Here is a 20,754-nt window from a genome sequence, read left to right on the forward strand (position 1 = left end):
TGAGAACATCTACTTTGGAATGGGAAGTCATGAGACTACCTTTAGCAAAGGAAAAATCCTGAACATCTTTGTTCACAGGGAGGAGGCCCCCAGCCATATTTGATAGAATAAGAATATGCAGTTCACCCATGGTCAGAAGGGGAAGGTCCCAGGGTATTCTGGGTAGTGGGAAAAGGTCCTGGCTCTGCCTTACTAGCCTCTAGCTATTACTCCCAGTATAAACATATATACCCTGTGTGAAATCTTTGAGAGTGTAAGGAAAATCTTATAATTTTCCAACAGGATAAGTGGTTATGCAAGCATTGATATTTCCTCAAGGTGTGTTCAGCTGAACATATCTAGGAATAGTGCATTTTTGATATTCAACTTTTGAGGCAGATGGCTTGAGAGAAGACTTCATTTTTCTATCTGCTGCCTATGATCTAAAAGCAGAAAGCTGTGACATCTAATTGGTCACACATGTGTTTGTATGGCTATCTCCATCAGAGGGGTCAGCTCTACAGCAATCTTAGTTAATAGGGGAATGTGCGGTGACATCACCATGGAAAGAAGCGAAGCTCTGATTGTTCTTTAGACACAAGGGTTGATCTAAAGTGCCAAAGAGCAGAGGGTAGAGGTCTGAGACATCCCTTGGATACAGGGCACAGTTTTGAGAGCCCTTTCATTAGAGTTAGATTACCCAGATCGCCTTTTACAGAAACTGGATGTTTGAAATCCTCTTGCTGGGTGGAAGTATATAATTGGCTCACAACCTATTGGGAAGATCAGAAATGTCGGAATCTTGTTTGTGCAGAGTGGTAAAATGCACTCTTGGTCTGACACACCTTTAATGAGAAAAAGAAAAGACTCAGAGCCACTTGGTAGGAATGGGAATATATAAGGACCATGTAACATAAAATAAATGTTTTACGCCCCATTGGGAAAATGTGGTTTAAAACAACCTTAGTCTTATGAGAGTTCTGACATCCTGTTCCATGAATTAAGAAGGCATAAGCTAATAATAATAATAATAATAATAATAATAATAATAATAATAATAGGAAAACTGGAAGCTCTGAGTTCTACATAAGAGAGAAGTCTTTTGAAGCCCATTGAAAAATGAAGACAGAATCTCCTTTTGGCAGATGGTGAAGGTGACATACACACTTCTGGTACTTTATACAGTGGAGAAAGTTCCCAGCATTGACCATGAGCTTCCAACTCTCATTCAGAGTTTTGTATCTTCATAGTTTGTGTTCATTCTGGGGGAAACAAGACAGCAACAACCTATGTCTTCTTCTGAAGGCCTGAATGACTGTCCCTGGCTAGGTTGATTCTTCTACTTTGTGTTCAGCATTCCAGATCTAGGCAGAGATATTGAAGTCATTCCATTTCTACTGACTGGCCTGAAGGCAGATTGTATGGGTTTCTATGCTATGATTGCTAAACTTGGCCTATGGGACCTCAAACCAAAGTGGACTTGTGCCCCTTGTTTATAGAGAAACTCTCATAGACTTATGCCTTATCAGTTCAATGTGAGACCCATTTGGCCATATGTGGGGAAATGTCAGGCCTCATTCTTGAACAGAAGAAAATTTTAGGTTGGTAGGGTTAGTAGGAATGAGCAGAACAGTCCTAGAATACTTCATGCAGAAGATGAAGCTCCCAGATTACCTTGGGATTTAGATGAAGGTACAGGCAATACCTTATAAGGTCCAAATGTCCTCACACTATAGAATACTCATGTGTTCTGGACTCTGAGTCTTGCTTGCCAATGATCAGAGCATTTTTCTTACAGGTTGGTTGGTAATCCCTGGCTCTGTGTCCTTCACAAGCCTTTTATCAGCAGCACAGGCATGGACAACAAAGATGGGACCACTCCATTTCTGGTGAGAATCTTAAATGTAGAAAATGTTTAATCAGGGATCAGATTTTTACAGGCATGTCCCAGAATATCAGTTTAGAGAGATCTGACATCCCTTTGGCCATTTGGGAATGTCTGGCCACCCTGGTCAGAAAGGAAATACTAAGACCTCAGTTAGAGGAATAGAGCTGATATTTCTGTGGACAGAAGTGGTTTCTCAGAGGAAGTCATTATCAGGGAGTGTTGATATAAAGTGTACTTCAGAAAAAGATGAACATCTGAGAGAGTTTTCATATCACTGGCCCAGTATGTATCCCTTTAATCATATGAGTTTGTAACAGTCCCCATTGAAATGAAATGGTGTGTCTAAAGTCCTCTTATTCAAAGAAAGTAAAATGTAGCCAACTTCCTTGACAAGGTATTATGTCAGAGTTTTTTCACTGTATCAGTATTGGGCCTTCAGTTTATCTTGGACTGAAGGCCAAATTTGGGACCCATTTAATAAGAAGAATTTCTGAGGCCCACTCCATAATATCAGGAAGTGTGTGGCCCCTCACACAAAATGAATGTCTAGGCTTCCTTTGAACAAATTGGAAAAATGTGGGGCTCCCTTTGTTTGAGGAAGAAGATCAGATATCTCCTTAATCAAAGGGAAAAAGAGTGAGTACTCTTGTGGAGAGAGGAGTTTCTGAGGCCCATGTGACAGGGGAGATGTAGTCAGAGTATGAAAATCCCATACAATTCTGAACAAAAATTAAATTGACTACCACACCTCATAAGGTGCCAGCATTGCTTCACCTTCTAACTCTTCTTCACAGGTTAGGATGTCTATATCTTTAGCCGAATCTGCAAGAGACCAAGCATCAATACCACGATTCATTACCAGCTTGGATAGGAGCCCCAGTGTGGTTGACTCCTAAGAATTGTGTTCAGCCAACCAGAACTGGGTGGTACTCATGATTCCACACCATGACAGGTGATTTCACTCAAGGAAGTGACATAGGTTCCAAATTTCCTTGCTCTTCTTCTGTCGACTCTAACCAGAATGACCAATGCCCCTTGGTCAGAGGTGAAATATCACATGTGCCCTTGCTCAGATGGGAAAGTTCTGAGGGCCCTTTGGGTCAAAGCGGGGGATTTTAAGACCTAAGTTTTCAGATAAAAAATAATAAGGTTTGGGAAAGGAGACCAATTCCAGACCTTGTTGGGCAGAGGGGAAACTCCCTGCTTACCTTCTCTAGAAGATGAAGGTCTGGACACTCCCAAGTCAGTCTCCAAGTCTTCAGTGAACTCTAGAAAACCTTATCTCTGAGGACTCCTTTTGAGGCTTGGCAGCAATCAAAAGCTTCTTTTGACAAGTGGGTCACGGTCCCTGGGTCTGTTCCCTACTTAAACTCATGATAAGCTGCACAGGTGTGGACAGGGAGGACAGTCACCTTTCGGGTGAGCAGCTTGAAAATAGATGGCCTTGGATCCAGGGTGAGGTTTTTATTCTTCTGCCATGTGACTTCAATCTGGAGTTTCATGATGTTTCTTTGGTGATCAAGTGTATTTCCTAGCCACTCAGGTCTGAGAGAGAAGCTCTAGTCTCTCTTAGTTGTTTGATAGACTGCAGTCATCCATGAACACAAAGAGAAGCTCCTATATTTTATTGGTAATAGTGTCTCAGTCTCAAGTAACAGTCAGCAGTACAAATATTTGAGACACATTCTTAAGTCTCAGGGTCAGGTCTGTAGCCTTCTTTATCAAAGGGGCTTGTATCAGACCCCTCCAGTACAGACAGAGAAAGACTAAAATTTTCTTGTTCAAAGAGGGTATGTTACAGCAGCCCTGCTTTTGCATATCTTGAAAGTCAGGGGCTACCATGTTTGGAGGAAATAAGTCTAAGGTGCTCTTTAGTAGATGTTCCAGTGAACTGTAAGATCCTGAATTAGTGAGATAGTTTCTTCTGAGGGGTCATATCTAAGACTTGATGGAGTTATTAGCTAGAGGCATGAATTGTCCTGGATCTGGAAGGATAAATCTGAAACCCCATTGTAACTTTGCAAAAATTCTATGGTGCATTTATTTTATAGGGGTTATATTTGTGGCCTTCTTGGGACACTAAAGAGGTCTCAATCCACTTGATTCTCAAGTTATATATCTAAGGTCCCCTTCAGTCATTGAGAATGTGTCAGACATCTTTGTTCTGAAGTGGTAATTATGAGGCTCATTTGTCAGCTAGTGAATGTCTGAGGTTCCCTGATCTCAAAGGTAAGATGTGTTAATGTCCCTTGACAATTTGTGAATGTCCAAGGTCCCCTGGTTCTCAAATGAAAGGTGTGCCAATGTCCCTTGTCAATTAGTGAAATGAGGAGGTCCCCTGAACTCAAAGGAAAGATGTGTCAATGTCCCCTGAACACTGGGGAATGACTGAAGCTTTTAATGTTGAGGAGGTAGATCCAACCCCCCCCCCTTGTGTTATTAGCAAAAGTTGTGAGTTACCTTCTTTCTAGACAGATAAGATTGAGGCCACCTGGGCCATTGGGGAAGATCTAAGATCCCCTGGTTCTGAAGGACAGATCAGAACCTACCTTGATCCATACAGCAGTTTGAAGACCTGTGCTTCTGCAGTGGTAGCTGTGAAGCCTGCTTGAGAATTAGTGGAGTGCATTTGGCTCTCTGACTCAGAGTAGATGTGTCTGAGCACACTGCAAGCCTCTGAAACAATTTGAACTCCACTTTAGACATTGGAGAAAGTATGAACCAGGAAGCACTCGAAGCCAAAATGCACTCGAGAGTAATTCTCAAGCAGGCTTCAGACCTACCACTTCAGAACTACAGGTCTTTCAAACTGCTGAACCTCTTGAGATGAATATCTTTAGAATTTCAATTTGTCAGGGTTGTAAGGTTTGAAGCCTCCATAGGCAGAAGGAGTATGTTGGGGGCTTCCTAGGGTAAAAGTTGAAGTTCTGACCCACTCTTGTTTAGGGGGCACATCTCTGAATTCTCTTTGGTCACAAGGAGCACACCTGAGGCTCATCTTGTTAGATGCGGTATGCTTGAGGCTCTTTGTTTCAGATTGAAACATTCTAAGGCTGCCTTAAACAGGGTGACCATCAGAAATTCTGAGGCCCTTATGGTCCCCTTGTAAAGGTCTGATACCTGCTTGGGGGGAGATGTTAGAACTCCAGATCCGTTTTTGCAGCAGGATCCATTGGAGATGGCATGAGATTGAATGTATATATCTGTGCCTCCTAGGACAGAAGGGTCACATATATGGGCCCCATATTCATATTGAAAGGCTATGCCTGTCCCTTGGTAAGAGAGGGAAGATCTCAGGTCCCCTAGTTGAGATCGGGTATGTCTGAATTTCCCTTGGACAACAGGGAATGATGTGCCACTCACTTTTGGAACTGGTGAATATGTGAGTTCCCATGGGACAGGACACAAAGTCCTGAGCCCCTCTCTAGCACTAGTGGAAGGTTTCTGTCCCTCTTGGACAGAAAGAGCATGTCTAAATCCCTCCTTGGTAGTAACAAGGTGTCTGACATCATAGATTTGGGGTGATGAGGAAGGTGTGACACTCCCATTGGGACTGTCACTATCTATAGTTGATTTGAATCTTCCTTTGGCTGCATGGAAAGTTTTGATGGTTTCTTGACTATAAGGGGCATCTCTGAGTCTTATCCTGGTAGTAGTAGAAGTAGTATGGCTGGAAGTCCCATGCAGGGAGGTGGAATGTCTGAGATTCTCTTCATAAGAGGGAATAGTTCCTGAGCTCCCTTCCGTGCAGATGAAAGCTTCTATGTCCTCCTGGGGAGTAGGCTTTGGTTTCTGGTCCCTTTTGGCAGATGAAGAATGTCTGAGCCAAATTTTTGACAGAGAGAATTGTTTACAGCCCCTGTGCTCTGGGTGGGAAGTGTGAACATCTGCTTTGTCAGAGGAGGCCTTGTCCAGTTTGGATTTGGTGGAAGGAGAAGTGGTGACAATCCCTTTGGGTTCAATTTGGAGTCTTATATCCCCTTTGTTAGAAAAGGAAGCTTTGCCTTCCCTTTTGGAAGAATGGTGAATTTTCAAACACCCATCTTCTGATGGGATAGATTTGAGGCCTGCTTCTTTAGAAGTATTTTTTTATTTTGTTTTCTTTGATTTATAATGTTTAGAGCCACCTTGTGGAGAGGGAGAATGTTTGAGATCTACTTTAGGAAGGGAACTAGATTCGAAGCTCAATTCTGATGATGTTGAGGGTGGAACACTCCTCTGAGGAGTAGAGGTAGGACTTGAGTCCTTTTGAGCATACACTGTAGATGTCAGCCTACCTTTGGCAGAAAGAATAGATCTTAAACTATCAATTTCTGAGAGGGAATATCTGATATCTCCTTCAGGAAATGGGACATGTCTTGATACATTTTTGGTAGAACTGAAATATCTGGGGCTTATTTTTGGATAAAGGGAATGTCTTGGGCAGTCTTCATGAGAAGGAATAGGAATGAAGTCGTCAGGTGCACAAATGGATGGTCCCAGAAACTCTGTTGAAAAGCAAGGTCTCACAGATTCTTGGGTAGATTGCATAGGTTCTAGAGGCCCTGGGACTGCTTTGGGGTTTTCCACAGTATCATGGAGAGATGTCGTTGGTCTCAGATTTCCTTGATCTGTTACCAAAGGGTCCAGAGCACCTTGGTTAGATTTCAAAAGTCTGAGATCCCCTAGCATAGATGGAAAAGATTCTAGAGGGCCCGATGTTGATTCTGAAGTTTTACAAACATTTTTGATAGATGACAAAGTTTCAATTGTCTCTGGAGAATGTGGGGAAGTTTTCAGTATCTGCACAGAAGGAAGTGGAAGTCCTAGAGAATCTTGGGAAGGTGGGGAAATTTCTATAATCCAGTGTGTAGAAGATGGTATTTCTAGAATACTTTGAGCACATGGCAATGTTCCTAGTGTCCCCTGGTCAGATTGAGAAAGTCCAAGATCTCTTGGATCAGATGAGGACTGTCCTAAGGGCTCTTGATCAAAACAAGTGCCTAAAGCCTCTTGGGATGACACAGAAGTATCTGGAGATCCTGGAGTAGATGATGAATGTCCAAGAGATTCTTGTATTGATGTAGACATTCCCAGAGCCCCTTGAGTATACAATGCATTTTCTAAATAGATTTTCTGAGGTGGTGAATTTTCTGGAGTCACCTTTTCACCCAAAGACACTTCCTGTAAACCTTGGTCTGTTAGTGAAGATCTTATAGGCCTAGTTTGAGATGAGGCAGATTTCACAGACCCTTGATCAGATAGAGAATGTTCCAAAGTTTCCTGAGAAAATGTTGTTGATGTCAGTATCACTTCATCATATATAGAAGGGTCCACAGCACCTTGGGCAGATGGTGAAAGTTTCAGTGCTTCTAGGACAGATGGCAAAGTTTCTAGGGACCATGAGACAGATTTTAAAGTTCTAGGAACCTCATGGTAATATGGCAAAGGTTCTGATGTCTCTAGTTTAAATTGTGAAGGACCCAGAGTCCTCTCTAAAGAAGCTTGCATCCCTAGAACACTTTGAATAGATAATCCAGACTCTACACACCCTTGGGCAGATAATGGTGTTTCTCTAGCACCTTGGGTAGATGATGATGTTCCTAGAGTACCTTCTGAAGATTGATAATATTCACAGTCTCCTGGAGCAGATGAATATGCTAAAGCCTCTTGGGCTAAAGAAGGGCCAAGATCCTCTTGGGAAGATGTGGAAGTTTCTGATGACCATTGGTCAGATTTTGAATATTCTACATACTCTTGTGTTGATATGGAATTTCTAGAGCCCCTTGGGCAGATAATGAATCTCCTAAAGCCCCTATCTTAGATGGTGAAGGATCTAGAGACCCTTGGGCAGTTCGAGGCAATTCTGGACACAATTGGGCTGTTAAGAAAGATTCCAATATCCCTGGTACAGATGGAGTAGGTTCCACTGAAACTTTAGAAAATGGAGAAAATTGGAGAGTTTCCTGGAGAGATTTTGATGATTCCTAATTGGTTGGTGAGAATCACAAGGGCAAACAGCACCTTGGGCAGATATTGAATGTCTCAGAGAAACTGGGAGAGGTGACAAGGTTCCTAGAGTCCCTGGTGAAGATTCAGAAAACTTAGAAACCATCTGGGGGGATGGCAAAAATTTTTTGATGTCTTTGGAATACGTTGGGAATGTCCCAGATACCCTGGGGAATGAGGCTGAAGTGCTAGAGTACATTGCACATCTAATGAAGCATCTACAGTTCTCTGGACAGAACGTGATGTTTCTAGACTAATGTGGGAAGTTCTCAAAGTTCGCAATATCCCCTGGGCAGAGGGAGAAAGTCTATCTCCTGGGACAGATGAGAACTGTGCTAGAGCCCCTTTTCATAAGAAGGGCCTAGCACTTTGTGGAAAGATGTGGAGGTTTCTGGAGACCCTTGAGCAAATGATGAATGTCCTAGAGACTCTTTGCCCTGGGAAAACTGGGAAGGTTCTGGAGTTCCCAGGGAAGGAGACTTGAGTCTCAGATTGTCTTGGGCATATGGCAAAGGTTCTTTATTCCCCTTGATAGCAGGTGAAAATTTCATAGCCACTTGGGCAGATGTTAATGTTCCTAGAACACCCTGGGCAGATGGAGAAGATCCTAGAGATACTAGAGTAGATGGTGAAGATCCCAAATCCTCTATTGAAGAATTGGATATTGTTAGATCTCCATGTGTACATGTAGAAACTTCCAGGGTTCCCTGTGAAGACAGGCAAGTTTCTCCAGCTTCTTGGAAAGATAACAAAGGTCCTGAACTCAATTAAACAGATAATGAAATTACCAAAGGCCCCAGGGAAGATGCTGTAGGTCCTAGAGCCCCTTGTCCAGATGAAGAAATTACCATGTACCCTTTGGAAGATATAGATCTTGAGTTTGAAGGAGATTTATCTGTTTGTTGAACCCTTTGGGTAGACTGAAAAGACTCAACAGGTTTCTGGAAAGAAACAGAAGGTCCTAGAGTACTTTGTGTATGTGTGGAGAGATCCAAAGTCCCTTCTACAGACATGGAAGGTTCCCAAAGGCTTTGGGAAGAAAGGAAAGGACTTAAGTGTGCTTGGGTAGACAGGGAAAGATTCAGACTCCCTTCATCAGATAACACACATCCTGGGGTACCTGTAGAATTTTTGCATGCACCTAGTGCAGATGATGAATATCCTGGAGTCTCCCAGGGAGGTGGCAAAGGTTCTAGAGACCTTTGTGCAGTTATAGAAATTCTCGGAGACCCTTGGGCAGATTTCCAATTTCCTACCATCTTTTAGGCATGGTGGGTATATCCCTGAGACACTGGCATAGATGGTAAATGTGTTACTGTGCTCTGTGGAGAGGTGTAGTATGAACCTGTACCTTGTGTATGTGAGGGAGTGTTTGATAGCCCTTGGGCAAATAGAGGATATCCTGCAGTCCTTTGTGTATATGTAAACAGTCCCATAGTCCCTTGTATAGACAGGCAGGAACCCACAGCTCCTTGAGCACAATGAGAAGTTGCTTGACCGCCTTGTTCTAAAGAGGACAGTACCAGGGGCTTTGAAGCAAGAGGTATATATATATATATATATATATATATATATATGGAAGTCCCTAGAGAAGAGAAAGTCTCCAAAGCCTCTTCTACACATGACAATTGCTCATGACACCTCTGTTTAAATTGAAGTGTTCCTAAAATGTCTGCAGAAGAATTCAAGGACTCTAGAGTTCCTTTGAAAGATGCAGTAGGACTCAGAGAACCCTGGGCAGATATATTGTGTTCCAGAGGTAAATGAGCAGAGAAAAGAGGTGCTGGATCACATGGGTCACTTGATGAAAGTTCTCTAGACACTTTGTTGAAAGAGGAAGGCTCTCTACAACCTGGGAAACATGGAGAGGAATGGACTGATGGTTTTAGAGTCCTTTGAAAGTATTTGAAAGAGCTTTGCACAGGTAAAGTTCCCTTTATAGCTGTGGAGTCTTCCTCAGTCCCTTTAGAAGACAACAAATGTCTTAGAGTATCTGGAGCAATTAGAGAATGTTCCTGAGCATATAGTGCAGATGGTGAATGTTCTACATCCTCTGGTGAAGCAAAAAAAGATCCTTGAGGTTCCTGGTTATGTGGGAAAGGTACTATATCACCTGGGGAAGATACTGAACCTTGTGCAGTATGTTGGGCAAATGGAGAAAATCTTGGAGCTGCCTGGGAAGATGTTGGATGTTTCAAAGCACTTTGAGCAGATGGCATAGTTCCTAAAGTTCCTTGTGTGGGTGTGAATAGTTTTAAAGACCCTTGGGCAGATAGGGAAGGTCCTAGAGCCTCTTGGGAGATGGCCAAGATCCTAGAGTTCCTTGCGTAGATGAGGAAATTACCAGAGGCACTTGGGCAGGTGGACAAACTCCTAGTTCCTTCTGGGCACTTTGATAAGATCCCAGAGTACCTGAGGTAAAAACTGGATTTCCTTCAGTATCCTGTGCATATATGGGCTGTCCCAAAATGGCTTTTGCATAAAGGGAAGCTTGCTCAGGCACCTGAGTAAATGTGGAAGGTTCTAGAGAGTCTTGTGCTGAGGTGTTCAGTTCCAGAATCTCCTGTGTGTATAGGCAAAATCCATAACCTTTTGGCAAAGATGGAAATGGGGCTGGAGTTGCTTGTGTTAGTGGGGAAAATCTAGAAGTCATTGGGGAAGTTGTCAATGTACCTGTAGTCATTGGGACACATGGAGACATTCCCAAAGAATTTGGGAAAGAAGACAAATGTCTATGTGTGCACTGGGCAGACTTGGATGGTCCCAGATTCTCTTGGGAAATGCTGAATGTTGTAGGGCTGTTGAGTATATGACAACGGGCCCAGAGTTTCCTGAGAAGATATGCAAAGTTGGGTAGATAGAAAATGTGCTAGATCCCTTGAGACTGATAAAGGAGATTCCTGAAATCCTTGGTCATGTTGTAAATACACCGTAGTCCCTGAGGATTGGCAAAGGCTCTGTAGTTGCTTGGACAGATGATGATGTATCTTCAGATTCTAACACAATAGACAAGTGCTCTAGCTTACTTTGGAAAGATGTTGGTGGTCCCAGAACTGATGAGGAAGATGACGAATGTTCTAGAGACCCTGAGCTGAATGAGAAAGAACCAAGTGTATTCTGAACAGGCATAGAATGTTCCTGAGGCCCTTGGTTAGATAGTAGAGATGGTAGAGGTCTTGGAGCAGATGGAGAGGATTCCAGACCACCCATGGCAGAACCTTCCACAGGTTTAGAATTAGATGGCAAAATTTCAAGAGCATCATGGGCAGATTTCAGACGTCCATGAATCCTGTGATGTGTTGGGGAATGTTTAAGAGCTCCTATACTAGGTGGCAAATGTTCTAAAACATCTTGGACACTTTGAAAATATTCTTTCATCCCTTGGGAAGATGATGGGTTCATCAGAGCCTCTTGAGTTGGTTCCAAATGTTGTGTGGTCCCATTTTCCAATGTGGATGGTTCTAGAGTTCCTTGTGCAAATAAGGAATTCCCAACAGGATAATTTCCAGATCCTAGAAACCCTAAGACATTTTTCAAATGCCCTGCAGGTCCTGGGGCATGTGAATTTGTTTCTACATCCACTTCCATGGATAACAATGGTCTTAGGGTTCTCTGGGAAGACAGGAAAGGTACCATATAACAGAGACAAGACTGAGAATGTCTTGGAGTTCCTTGTGTGGACTTGAAATTTTTCATAGCCTCTTGTACAGATAGGGAATGTCCCAGAGACCCTTGAGCAGAGGGCACAGGTGCTTTCCTCCTTTCTGAGGATGAGGGACTTCCCTGATGCCATTGTGTAGATGGCATCAAATTTAGGACGCCTGAGCCATATTGAGATAATTCTAGAACTCCATAAGTATGTGGCAAATGTGAAGGAATCTCTTGAGACAACATGAAAAGGCCCAGAGTCACTGGAGCTACTGGTAGGGATCCAAGAGCCACAAAGGCTGAAGGGGAAATTTTCCAAGCTGCTTGGGCAGAGGACAAATATCCTAGGAGTTCTTGTGCAGATTGAGAGGTTGCTATTTTCCTTGGGAAAGATAACAAAGGTCCTAGAGCCCCATGGGTAGATGGTGAAATACCAGCAGACCTCTGAGTAGGAATGAAGAGATCCAGAGGCCTTTGCAAATACACCAAAGGCCTTTGCAAAGACACTCCAGGTGAACATGCAAAAGTTTCCAGAGCCCTCTGAGAAGGGGGTACATGTTGTAAAATTCCTTGTTCTAATAAGGAAATCCACAGATATCCTGGGAGGTGGGGCAAATATCCTGAATAACTTAATGAAGATGGAAAACTGCCCTGGGTCCCTTGGGCAGATGGCAAAAGTTCTATTGTTCCCTGGGAAGACTGGAAACAAAATAGAGCTCCTGGAGCAGGTGGTGAGTGTACTAGAGATCTTTGGACAGATGTTGATGGTACCTGGGAACCTGGGTATAATGGCAAGTGTTCTGCATCAAGAAGGCAGGAGGCAAAAGGATCTTTAGATGCTTTGGAAGACATGGGAGGTGTCAGATCCTTTTGTGCTAATGGTGAATGTCCTAGAGTCCTTTGTACAGATGTAGACTTTCCCTCAGACCCTTGGGCAGAAAAGGAAGTTTTCACAGTTCCTAGTTTAGATTTGGAAAGTGAGAAAGCCCCTTGGGCATGGGGCGAAATTTCTGGAGCCCTTGACAGAGATGGAGTATGTCCCTGAAGGCCTATGACAGATGGCAATCACTGTAGACCATTTGGGACATACAGAGAAGGCCTTTGAGTCTCTTGAGAAGATATGGAATGTCCAAGAGACCCTTGGATAGATTGGCAAGGTCCCAAAGTCTTGTGTTCAGATGTGAAACACTCCAGGAACTTCTGGACAGATACAGAGGATGTGTGACTCATGTGAGGAGTATTTGTAGCTATTGGTGTTTCTTTGGGAGCTGGAGAAGATGCACATCCCCCTTTTGCATTAGGGAGAAGGTTGAAACTGTCTTCCTCAGAATAGGAAATATATAAGTTCCCTTGGTCAAAAGAATCAATTGTCAACCTCTTTTGAGTATACATAGGATGCCCTGGGTCCACTTGATTAGAGGGAGAATATCTAATATTTCCCTCCTTAGAAGGTATATACATAAAAACCTATTGTGTGGATGGGAAAGATTGTAAATTACCTTATTTGTGTATAGTAGATACTAGGGCCCTTTGTGCAGATAGGGAATATCTTTGACCCTCTTCTTTAGATGTATACAATCCTGGAGTCCGCATTACAGATATGGAAGGATTCAAAACCACTGGGGAAGACAGTGAAGGTGTTAGAAACCTTTGTGTGTGTTGAGAAGGCCCAAGAGTCTCTTGAGCAGACTCAGGGGTTTCTACCACCTCTTGTGTATATGTGGACTTCTCTAGGTCCCTTTCTGAAGATGGATAAGGTCTTTGAGCCCCTGGTATAGATGTGGATAGTTTTGTTTCTGCTTGGGCATGTATGGGTGATGTGAGGCTCACTTGGGAAATAGTGGTCTGGCTTAGGCCCCTTTGGGCTGTAAGAGAAGATCTGAGTCCATTTTTAAATAGTTGAGGACATTTAAAGCCCCCTTCATTTAATGGGGAAGTTATGAATTTCCCTTGATCAGAGGAGGCAGGACTCAAGATCACTTCAGCAGAAGTGGATTGCTTAGGGACCTTTTGGGGAGAGGGGGAACATTCTTGACTGTCTTCATGAGAGGGAGTAGCTCTCCAGCCACCTTTGGCAGCTGTCAAATGTGTTAAAGTTCCCTGGGGAGAGGTGGTAGGACTCACTCTATTTTGGGAAAATAAGAAATTGTTGAGCACCCTTTTAGGAGAAGGTTTGGAATCCTCTTTGTCTAATGGGGCCCGTTGGAGGCCCCCTTAATCAGAAGGGCCTTGTCTAAAACTCTTTGGGGGAGAACTGGAAGGATTGGTGACCCTTTGAGTAGAGGATGAAATACTGAAACTCCTTCTGGAAGAGGAGACATGTTTGATTTTCCTTTCAGCATAAGTGGGAGGTCTCTGGGATGCCTGGGCAGATGTAGAATGGTCCATAGCCCTTTTGTCACATTGGGGTCTTCTCAGAACCTCTTGGGTGGATAGGGATAGTTTCTGAGCATCTTGGGAAGAAAGGGAAGATCCCAGAGCTCCATGGGTAGGTAGGGCAAGTTGCAGAGTCCCTTGAATATGTGGGGAGATTACCTGTCTACGTTGGTCAGTGGAAGAGTCAGCAGAAGATGGCCCAGGCACTGTGTCATCTTTGAGCTTTTCTCTAGCATTTCCAGCACAGTGTCCTGAAGATGTTGCCATTACTCTTGTGTCTGATTGGTCAATGTCCATAAGTTCCTCAAACACAGTAGACATAGTCAGGCTTCTTTTCACCTTCCCAGGTATGGGTCCAAAAATGGAGGCCACTCTTTTTCTGGTGGAAGGCGATCTGGGTTCCCTGCTCAGTAGGTTACTCCTGCTCTCAGGAACCTCCTGCGAAAGTGAAACTTTTCTTCCCGTGTTCTCTTTCAGCTCCTTTATGGGGTGCAAGGTCTTCTTACTGGATGTATTCTTTATAAAAGCCCTAAGACTCCGCAGGCTATCTGCAGTCAGTGAGTAGAGAACTTTGAATGTTTTGTCCTCATAGGGCTTTTGGCACCTGAACTTGTGCCTAGTCAGTCGAATCACCACTGGAGTTGCAAAGTCCCTTTGGTCTTTGATGCTGGTCAAGTGCTTCCCCCATTTGGGTGAGGTTTCATCATCCCTTTGAGGGACATTGAAGGGGGCCCCAGGTCGGGGAGGCTGGGAAAACTGCGGTCTATAGTCACCATCCCTATGGGGGACATTGAAGGGGGTCCCAGGCTGGGGAGGCTGAGAAATCTGTGGTCTATTGTCAGAGGGTAACGTCAAGTCTGAGGTTCGCTGACCTCTCTCCATTCAGCCAATAAGATAGCTGAACAAAGAAAAGGAAAATGGGAAATCGCCCCTCTCAAGGGCCAGCAAATGTACTTGCCAATGGTTACTCATGGCAAGCGGCATCTAAGCAGTATCCTCTCAGAGAGGCTCTCCTTTCCCAAGAACTGCAGACATGTCCTGAAGGAGAAGCACACAGGATTCGAGTGACAGTTGGCTTCAGGAATCCAGCAACGCTCGAGAGGGGCCCTTGGAATGGCTGTCCTCGGGCCTGCATGGGCCACTCCTGAGCTGTCTCACCTGGCCATTCTGCACGCACTAGCAGGGCAAACATCCAAGTTTTCTGAATGAGGAGGGATGCTGTGGACCCTCTCCTCTCCCTTAGGGTCAAGAGTGCTAACTAGACTGGTGCCCACTGTCAGCGGCCATGACAAGGACTGTTAAAGGAGCACCATGATTGGGAAAGGCGAGGGCTGCTTGGGAGACTGTGCTCTTGGGTCCCTCTTGCACTAGGATGGTACCCGATGTCAGGAGGCCATCACTGTTGTGGTGAGGTCTGATGGAGCCTCATAACTGAACGAGAAAAGGTGATTCAGAACTTTGCTCCTCAGATACCATGCGGGCCAGCCAATCACTGCTTATTGAGCTAGGGAAAGAACAAGTAATAGCATTTGAATAGAGCAGAAGATGCCTGGAGCTGATATTACAAATGGTATTCTGCATTTTAAGGATGTCCTATCCTGGAATTTTATAGCTAAAATTGTGACTTCTGTGAATATCTTCCTGCATGCTGAAATACATCTCTAGACTGCCTAATAATACTTACTGCAATATTCTTATTATGGAAGTACCAATAAATATAGGTATTTATTGTGGAGACAATAAGGAGAAGAAAAAGAATCTCCTTAGAGTACAGATGCAAGTTGTTTTTCCAATACTTTTAAATGCTTTTGCTTAAGTTCACAGATTCAGAACACAGACACAGTTGGACTCCTCAATGTAGCCTCTACAGCCTTAAACAATTGTTTTGTCTGTCACGGTTTACATGTCGGGTCCTATAACATTTACATATTTGGATTGCTTTTGGAAGGTCATATACTTTCCCTGAAGGCACAATATGGCTAATGGTTCATATTAGTGGCTCTGCATGGTCCATTCACTTTCATTCCAATGATGCAGCTGTGGCAGCATTGTACAGAATGATTTTTGAAACCCTTGGTCAAGTTGATTCTTTGAAAGGTCATGTTAAAATAGCAGATGACATACTGAGAAAGTGTAAATTTGACAATATGGATGAAGATGTTATCTTACAGATAGAGAAACTTGGTTTGCTTGTTGCACATTTTACCAGTTTTCCTTTGAGCCATTTTTGTAGTTGCTGGATGAAAGGATTTTGTTCATTTCAGTACTATAGTTTTTTGTGAAGGATTTCTGTTTCCCTTTGGCTACACTCAGGCTTGCATCATTCAGAAGCATTGGGACACTTTCCTATGCTCAAATTATCTTCCTGTGCCATTGCCTTAGTGATGTGGCACATGCTTTCTCCTTGGAATTTCTGAACACTTCACAAAGCCTTCCGTTGTTTAGCCCCAATTACTTCCACTACTTTCAATTTCAAAGGTGTCTGTTTCCAGAAACCCATTCTTTTCCTACAGTCTGGGATAAATTGACTTCTTGTCTAATTTTATAGCTCACTGTGTTTATCTGCATACTGGCACATATCATAACTCTCATATACCTTTGACTCACTTATCTGAATTTCCTGTTGGTCTTTTGAGGTCCTTGAAAACATTGTATTTGCATATCAACATAATGCTGTTAGGCAGGAAGAACTTTGTGTAAGGTAAAATGGACAGGAAATATGAATATCAGTTCAGATAATAGATACTTTTTGAGAATTAGCTTGGCAATTCTAATGTCAGCACAAAATAGCTTTCTCAATTTAACTTACAGTGACTATGTCTAGTTGAGATAATCTATTAAAGATAAATAGAGTAGTTTATACATACATGACTGACTGCTCTAAAATGGTAACATATAAAAGAAATTTCAAGTTTTCACTCTGATAAAGTTGTTCAACTATAATAACTTCTATGCATAGTGAATTTAATAAAGAAAACAGCTGATTGAATAGTATATTTCATAGCATTTAACTCATTCATTAACATTTTTTTCTAAAGAGTTTATATTTTATTCATTTTGTCAGCATACAAAGACATGAGTTTCACTACAGAACTTTCATACATATGTTTTTATTGATTTATCTTGTGTGTATGTGTGTAATGGGAATGACCATTGTTGTCTAGGTGACTGCCAAGTTCATTTCCTGGCATGAGCAAACAACTGAATGACCAGGAAAGACAGAAGGCCAAGCCTCATAGAAAACAAAAATTAACAACTTATACATTCAGGCTGGGAGAAGCTTTAAACAGGAAGTCAGTTCAACAGATGCTAACATGGATGTTTCCTAGCACCCGTGGGTCCTTTTGGTTCCAGTATTAGCCCTGTCTAGATACCCAGCCATGTGACTTCCTGCTATTTCTCCTGGCAAGATCTTCTTCCTGCTTATGTTCATCTAACCCACCTTGTATGTGTGTGTAGATGCACAATTACAAGCTGTCTAAAGCACCTGTGGCCATGGCGCCCTGCAATGACAGGATGTAACCTGGAATGGTGAGCCAATACAAACCCTTGATTTCTGTTGATGCTTTGTGAGGGTATTTTATTACAGAAACCAGATAAGTAACCAGCACGGATAACCTATTTAATTATGAGAATGATGAAATGAAATCAACAATTAGTGTTATAAAGGGACCTATAGACTTTTTCTTTAGTGTTACATGAAATTGGGAGCCCCAAGATTTGGTTTCTATATGTTCATAATAGTTATACATATTTGGTAGATTAGTAAAAGTTCACTTTACTAAAATTAATCTATTGTCTTTACCTATTCTCGCTAATTTTGATCTGAAGTCTACTCTATCATATACCAAAATAGCTATATCTGCTTGCGCTCCATAGCTACTCAGTTGGTAGCTGGTCTTCTATCCTTTTGCTCCTTGTCTATAAGTGATTATACCAGTGAGTGGTATTTCTTTTATATATTTATTTAGTTTTTTTAGTTTACATACCAAGCCCTGTTCCCCCTCCCTCCTCTTCCCCTGCCCTCCCCACCTCCTCACATCCCACCTCCCATCTATTTCTTTGAGACAACAAGACAGTTGATTCTAGTTTCAATTCTGTCAACTAGTCTTCATCTCTTTATTGGTGATTTGAACTCATTTATATTTAAAGTTATTATTAAGAGTTTTTGTGATTTTGTTGATTCTTTTGGGTATTGCTTGCCGTTTCTTTTTATCTTATCATCCGGGTTTTACTGCTTTTCTTTGTTGTAGATGATGGGTTTCTTCATGGTTCTTCCTTGTTCATGTATTCCTCCAATAAAATTATTCTTTCTTCATGATTAAAACTGTCACCATCTTCCATGTGTTTGTCTTGAATGTCCTTATTACTTTTTAAGTAATCAAATATATCTCTTCTTGTTGGTAGTCACTCCCTTTACGAACTTCACAGATGATATTCTGTGCTTTCCTGGCTGTAAGGGGTTTCAGTGAGAGATTTGGTGTTAGTGCGATGTTTCTGTCTTTGTAGTTAAGTGTTTTGTTTTGTTTTCGCTCTATAGCTCTTGATATTCTCCTTGATTGTATTTTTGAAATCTTAAGCATGCTATGCCATGGAGAGGTTCTTCTCTGTTCATATCTATTTGGAATTCTAAATGCATCTTGCATTTGAATATTCACCTCTTTCTCTAAACCTCAAAAAATGTCTGTTTTAATTTCATTGTCTACATTCTTAGTGTCTTTAGTTTGTAATCTCAGCTTCTTCTTTTAACACTTGGATACTTAAGGTTTTGTTTATCTTTTTAAAAAATTAATTTATTTTACATCCTGCCCACAATTTGCCTTCCCTCCTTCCAGTCCCCCCATCTCTCTGTTCCCACTGCACAATCTACTCCCCCTCTGTTTCTGTCCAGCAAAGGACAGGTCTACCATGAGTATCAACAAAACATGACATATCAATTTGCAATAAGACCAAGCCCCTCCCCATGTACTAAGGCTGGACAAGGCAACCTAGTATGAGGAGTAGTTCCCCAATTGCCTGTAAAAAGTTGGATACAGCCCCAGTTAGGCCCAGTGTTAGGAGTCCCACAAGAGGGCCAAGCTGTACAACTGTAACATATGTGCAGAGTACCTAGGTCAGTCCCACGCAGGCTCCCTGGTTGTTGGTTCAGTCTCTGTGAGCCGCTATGAGCCCAAGTTAGTTTATTCTGTGAGTTTTCTTATTATAATCTTGACCTCCTCTGGCTCCTACAATCCTTTCTTCCCCTCTTCTGTAGGATTCCACAAGCTCTGCCTAATGTTTGACCATGGGCCTCTGAGTCTGTTTCTATCAGTTGCTAGATAAAGCTTCTCTGATAAAAATTGGCACCAGTCCGGTCACAGGAGATGGCCAATTCAGGTCACATATCCGCTGTTGCTAGGAGTCTTACCTGGGGTCATCCTGTAGATTCCTGGGAGATTCCCTTGTGCCAGGTTTTTCCCTGACCTGGAAATGCCCCCCTCCCTTTCTTATAGTCTCTTTCAGTACTCCCCCACCCACAACCTGACTGTTCAGGTTCATATCCCCACCTGCCCTCAGTCCACTCACAAAGTATCTTCTATTTATCCTTCCCAGAGAGATGTGGATGCCCCTCCCCAAACCACCCCATGAACCCTCCTTTTTACTTAGTCTCTCTAGGTCTGTGGATTGTAGCATTGCTATCTGTTGGGGAATATTACTTTAACTGGGTAAAGATACGTTACATTTGTTCATGGTGCCTTTGTTAACAATATAAAGATGTGTTACATTTGTTTATGTTGCATTTTTTAAAATTATGTGAAGATGTATTGCTGTTTCACCTTGCCTGCCTAAGACATCTGTTTGATCTAATAAAAAGCTGAATGGTCTACAGAGCAAGAGCCAGGAAAGGCGCAAACCTACACAGAGAAACCTGTCTCAAACACCCCCTCCCCCCCAAAAATGGAATGGCCTAAAGCTAGGCATTAGAAGGATAGGCAGGGATGGCGGGCAGACAGAATAAGTAGGAGGAGAAATCTAGGCTCAGACCAAGAAGAAGAGAAAAAGGGGAAGGAGGGACATGCCTGGGGCCAGAAGCAAGGAAGCCACCAGCCAGACAGACATAGAGACAATAGGAAAGTAAAATATACAGAAAGGTAAAAAGCCCTGAGACAAAAGGTAGATAAGGAGAAACAGATTAAAATAAGAGCTAACACAAGGCTGAACATTCATAACTAGTAAGAAGTCTTTGTGTCATGATTTGAGAACTGATCAGTGACCCAAAATAAAAAGCCTGACATAGTTATCCTTTCCTTACAGCTAATCCCCCCTTATGAGTGGGTACATACCGTTTTCGTCTTTCTTGGTCTGGTTACCTCTCTCAGGATCATTTTTTCTAGTTCCATCCATTTGCCTGGAAGTCAGTGTGGCAGTTTCTCAGAAAATTGGAAATCAATCTCCCACAAGACCCAGCTATACGACTCTTGGGTATCTACCCAAAGGATGCTCAATCATAACACAAGGACACTTGCTCAACTATCTTCATAGCAGTTTTATTTGTAATAGCCAGAACCTGCAAACAATCTAGATGTCCCTCAACCAGGGAATGGATAAAGAAAATGTGGCTCATTTATACAATGGAGTGTTACTCAGCTATTATCTTTTATTACATTTTATTTTTGAGATCCTGGACATCATTTCCATGCTTGTTTTTTGTTTGTTTGTTTGTTTGTTTATGTTTTTGTTGTTGTTTCTCTTTTGATGTGTGGATGTAGTATTTCTTTAAACTTGTAATTTATCCTGGGATTCTTTCTTGTGCTTGGTTGAGTCACTTTGTGATCCTCAACATTTTATTTTGTTGTTGTTGTTTAAAGTCACAGTTTATTTGTTGCTTTCTCTTT

The sequence above is a fragment of the Onychomys torridus genome, chromosome X, assembly GCF_903995425.1.
Source record: "Onychomys torridus chromosome X, mOncTor1.1, whole genome shotgun sequence".
Taxonomy (NCBI): domain Eukaryota; kingdom Metazoa; phylum Chordata; class Mammalia; order Rodentia; family Cricetidae; genus Onychomys; species Onychomys torridus.